The sequence below is a fragment of the Mixophyes fleayi genome, chromosome 1, assembly GCF_038048845.1.
Source record: "Mixophyes fleayi isolate aMixFle1 chromosome 1, aMixFle1.hap1, whole genome shotgun sequence".
Taxonomy (NCBI): Eukaryota; Metazoa; Chordata; class Amphibia; order Anura; family Limnodynastidae; genus Mixophyes; species Mixophyes fleayi.
Window position 1 is genome coordinate 369,616,844 of NC_134402.1, and position 6,000 is coordinate 369,622,843.

Sequence of the window (6,000 nt, forward strand, 5' to 3'; positions counted from 1 at the left end):
CTTCTTAAATAGACCCCTAGGAATTAAATTGATTGTGTTTAACATGCGGTTCATAATACAGCGCAGCGGAATTAGTGGCGCTATATAAATAACTGATGATGATGATAATAAATATGCCCTTATTACTCTTTCATTGCTGTCTGTCTCTGATCTGGGTTTAATGTTTAAACCTATCTGTTAAAACTCTCCAATCGGCTGTGAAATGTGTATGTTTAGCATCTAATTGTAATATGCTAGCATACGCTTTGTGCATATTCATTTATGGTTGTGTACATTAGTAGTATATACCACACTCACAACTGTCCCAGTTTCCACTCCTGAGCCACAGTCATTACTCAGCTGTGACCTTTTCCCACTAGATTGTAAACTTTCTCATGAACAGGATCCGACCTACCCTTGTTTTCACGCTCTGCATTTATGTTGTCTAACTTGTATGTCCCTGTTTAATGCATGCTTTGTTTTCCCCACTGTACAGTGCTGTAGAGCACTGTAGCACCTTACAATCCAACAACAATAATAGTAAAATAATATTGGCCTGTAATTTGTTATTCTATGTCAGACAGTTCGTCTATAGCAAAAAGGTGTTAACAAACACTTATTTTTTTTAATCTTCTATTTCTTTTTGCAATTGTGAATGTTGAGATGTATCAAAATCCTCTGCAATATTTATACTCACTCACACATGACCTCTTCCACCATACAAAATGATCTGTTCCTGAAAGCTACTTAATTTACTATCACAATTAGCATAGCTAAATTAATTAACTCATGGTAAGAAAAACACTCTTCTCATCGATTCAGCACAGGTAATTGCAGGGCCAGCGTCGCCATTAGGCAGCTGCCTAGGGCGCTTGGCTCTGAGTGGTGGCATTGTGGCCAATGAAACACATTAATTAACTTAATGCGGGCAGTGCGATCGCTGAGGGCGCAATGCCGTCCGCTATTTTCCAATGCTGCACACGCCCAGGAATATATAAATGTGGTGCTTCCACAGGGCACAGCGCATTTCAGCTTCTGTCCGGCACCTGGCTCCTGACAGCTTTGTGACGTCGCAACACTGTCAGTGGCGAGGAGCCAGAAAGGCAAAGGAGAAAAAAGAAGCAGAGAAGCGGCATGAAGAGAAAAGAAGAAGAGAAGGTAGTAACATCATTACAGAGAAAATGGGTTAAGAGAGGTTTTCGCATTAGAACAGGACACTTAATACAGCTACGAGCATAATATTCAAATTTTACTTCACTTTTCTTCACACATAATTTACAATTATGAATAGAGCTGGGACGACAACTGGCAATTGTTTCTGCGGTGTGGTAGAGGTAGGACACAGTCTGTGGCCAAATTTTTCTCACCTCTGGTAGACACATTGCCCATTGGAATTAATGATTCCCAAGTCACCATTCGCTTTACAAATGGTAAATTGCATCCGAATTGTAAAGCGCTACAAATTGTTTTGTGATGACCTGCTCTAACTTCTGTTCGCATCCACTCCGGTTTTAATGAAAGTTGATAGATCTGAGCACCAAGATAGCAGGAGTGCTGAATTCTGCATCTTCTGATGGGTGGTGTTGGCGTTCCCTGCTGAATGAGGCCAAAGTACTCCTATGTGACTGGAATTATGTCAAGATGGAAAAATTATATTTTGTTTGTGAAATGAGACTCAAGGGGTATGTTTTGTCTAATGGGGCCATATAGCCATTTTCTACCCATAAAAGTACTTAATTTTTACACATCTAAGGTGCTGGCAGAGATTAGACTTTGACCTATACTTCTATAAGATGCCTTTTGCAATTTCCAGGTTAACTTTAAACGGGAAATGCATTTCTACAAATACAATGGAAAGATTCAACAATAGTGACACGTGATATAAAGAGTCTCAATTTTCCCTCACTTTCTTGATGCGACAAATGAGTGTGAAAAAGTGCAAATAAAACAAATCCGGTGCCCATAAACAGAATAATACACAGGACCTTGAAGTTATGTTTTAATCTTTCAACCAAGTGTAATTCCAGCTGGATCCACAATCCTGCAAACGTAGATGTAGTACTTTTCCATTTGAAGTTCTGAAAATTGGACATGCAACTATATATGTGGTGTATTTGACATGAGGAGAAAAATATTTTTAGTGATGCTTCCCCTACCTATTTTCACAAAATTAATTCAACCCACAAAATATATCCTTTTATTTGTGAAATCTAACTTTTGCTACAAATATTTGTAGTTAAAGCTGCTCAACCACCTAAGAAAATATTTACCTTATTGTGTCCCCTCCCTCTAGTCTTATACATCAATGTCAAAGATATACTGGTTTATGTTTAAACATGTAAACACATGTAGTAACACTTTGGGCTCTGTGGTAAAGATCTAGGCAACTACTCTCGGATTATATCTTCATGCAAGAAACCCTGGTGAGCAAGTCATCGATGTATAACAGGATCCCTCAATGGTGCATAGCGAACAATGTCTGAGATTGCTTTCTCCATGTACCTATAAGTAGGCATCAGGGGTAAATGTATGAATCTGTGCATTCTGGTATGTTTTATAGTATTTTAATGGCCCTCATTCAATTCATAAAGTAACAAACCTAGTTTGGTTATGTTATACTTTCTGCCCCTTGGTTTATCTTCTCTGCCATGTATTCTGTGTTCTGTAAATTGTTTTTGGTACACATTAATATGTTTAATTTGTGTGTTTGAGTTGGGATTGTGCCCTAAAACTCTTTTAAGCTTATGCTGGCTGAGAAATTGGGAAGGTGATCTCCTAGCAGGAAAGGTTTTGGGTCAGGATATATTTTCCTGCAGTTAATTGTTACGTTTGGGAATTTTTACTGTTCACAGATTTCTGGATTTTATGAAGGGCTTTGAAGCAATATCATATTTAGGGATAATACATTATTTAAAGTTGAATGCAAATCCACCTCCTTGGTAATCCTATCCTCTCTGGCAAAGACATTGTAGCAAAGTCTAGCAGAGCCAAAATTCTTGTCTTATTGCAGTTCTGACTCACACCACACCCTATGTAATTTTAATAGTCTTTTGGCATAAAGAAATCTTCAATTTCTTTTATACTAATAAGTTTTCTAACTAAAAGACTCCTGGTATACATCTCCAGTCATTGTAGGATGCAGACAGAATTGACTGTTTCAACATAAGCGATTAGCACATTTATGTTCATTATGGCTCCAATCTTTCCCTTATCCACCTACAAAGATTATTTAGCTATAAAATATTCTTGTACATTATGGACTAAGAGAGCCGAGCATTCGTTAGACTTTGCTTACACGGATCAGAACTGAAATAAGAAAAATTGTATAGTTAGCAAACGTTGCATTCCATTTGGAACACCACTTGATCATATTCATATATGTGTGTATGTATTATAAAGCCAATCAGTTGTTCACTCAGTGATTTTTGGTAGCTTTAAAATTTTCATCACCAGGTGGCTTAATTGCCATTGTATACAAATAGTTTATAATATATCATCACCAGAGGAAACACACGCACATGTGTGTGTATGTATATGTATAGATATATATATATATATATGTATGTATGTATGTAATTCTTGCAGCTTGTCTACACCAACTTTCTGCCATTATTTCTAATAATTTAATATACTTTCTAAAAGGCCACATTTCCCTCAGTGTTCTAACATCAGAGAATTGGTTCCTGCCTCTGTGGAATTTCCAAACCATAGAGACACAGAACAGGCTCAATTTATTCAAAAGCGGATCAATGTACTAATACGTATATATCTTACAGGAGAAATATGCTTGCACTACGCCAGTGGTTCCCAAACTTTAGCAGTTCGCGGCACCCTTAGAGTCTCCAAATTTTTTCAAGGCACCCCTCCAATATAATTATTGAGCAGTCCTGTTTTAGAAGTAGTTGGGTCAAAAAATTGTAATAAGTATTTAGGTCAGGACAGAAATACTTATTTAGTTGTATGCAAAAATGCCCCCTCTGCATCCAGACACTCTGCCCCCTCTGCATCCAGACACACTGCCCCCTCTGCATCCAGACACACTGCCCCCTCTGCATCCAGACACACTGCCCCCTCTCACACTGCCCCCTCTGTTATGCTGTCCCCCCTCCTCTGCCCTCTGTCACGCTGTCCCCCTCCTCTGCCCTCTGTCACGCTGTCCCCCTCCTCTGCCCTCTCTCACGCTGTCCCCCTCCTCTGCCCTCTCTCACGCTGTCCCCTCCTCTGCCCTCTCTCACGCTGTCCTCTCCTCTGCCCTTTCTCACACTGTCCCCTCCTCTGCCCTCTCTCACGCTGTCCCTCTCCTCTGCCCCGCTGTCCCTCTCCTCTGCCCCGCTGTCCCTCTCCTCTGCCCCGCTGTCCCTCTCCTCTGCCCCTGCTGTCCCTCTCCTCTGCCCCTGCTGTCATTCTCCTCTGCCCCGCTGTCACTCTCCTCTGTCCCGCTGTCACCCTCCTCTGCCCTGCTGTCACTCTCCTCTGCCCTGCTGTCACCCTCCTCTGCTCTGCTGTCACTCTCCTCTGCCCCGCTGTCACTCTCATCTGCCCCCGCTGTCACTCTCATCTGCCCCCGCTGTCACTCTCATCTGCCCCCGCTGTCACCCTTCTCTGCCCCTGCTGTCACCCTCCTCTGCCCCTGCTGTCACTCTCCTCTGCCCCCGCTGTCACTCTCCTCTGCCCCCGCTGTCACTCTCCTCTGCCCCGCTGTCACCCTCCTCTGCCTCTCCTCTGCCCCGCTGTCAACCTCCTCTGCCCCGCTGTCAACCACCTCTGCCCCGCTGTCACCCTCCTCTGCCCCGCTGTCACCCTCCTCTGCCCTGCTGTCACCCTCCTCTGCCTCTCCTCTGCCCCGCTGTCACCCTCCTCTGCCCCGCTGTCACGATCTCTCTAACTCCTCTGCCGCGGGCCAGCCATGGAAATAATGTCATCATGACTAAATTGTGCTGAAGATCCCTCCTCTTCCCTGCGCGTGACCTGACTAAAGGACTGGGTGGAGTCGGATCTTGCGAGATCCGACGGCGTGATGACGAGGTTTTGCCTCATCCTTAGGTTCGTGATCGGCTGAAACCCCCGAACAGTGCTCGGATCGGCACTGTTCGGGGGGGTTCTGATTTAATAATTCCGGACCCGCTCATCTCTGATTAAATCAAGGAGTGGCTTGGGGTGGCTGTTCTTGACCTAGATATATAATATATTTCTAAAACAAATTAAATATTCTCTTCAATATATACGTTTTCAACAGATATTTATAGATTGTAAGCTTGTGAGCAGGGTTCTCTTACCTCTCTTTCTGTATGTACTACCCAGTATTGTCTTATTAATGTTTGTTCCCAATTGTAAAGCGCTACAGAATTTGCTGGTGCTATATAAATAAATGATGATGATGATATTACAGAGTGTGTGGGTTTTCAAATCTGCTAAGGATTCCTGTAGCTGGTCAGTCAGTCATTTGACTTTCTGTCCACTCAGCTTAGTCTAGCTTACTGTGCTACACTCAATTTCTCACTGAAAAGCAACACAATGTATTTGATATTAGATTAGATTTCAATATCACCTGTATGCTGACGACATTCAACTCCACACCTCTTCTCCTGATCTTTCTTCTACCCTCCTCTCTCGTATATCTGACTGCCTCTCCGCCATCTCCTCCTGGATGTCCGAGCGTTTTCTCAAAATTAATATCTCGAAGATGGAACTCATTGTCTTTCCTCCGTCCAGACTCCCATCCCACCACGACCTCTCTATTGTCGTCAACAACACCACCATCTCCTCTGTCACCCAACTCCGCTGCCTGGGTGTCACCCTCGACTCCTCTCTTTTGCCCCCCATATTCATGCCCTTGCCCAAGCCTGTCGTTTTCAACTACGCAACATCGCCTGCATCCGTCACTTTCTCTCTCAGGATGCCACTAAGACTATCATCCACGCACTCATCATCTCCCGCCTGGATTACTGCAACCTCCTCCTCACTGGCCTCCCCCACTCCCATCTCTCCCCCCTCCGCTCTATACTCAATGCGGCCGCGAGA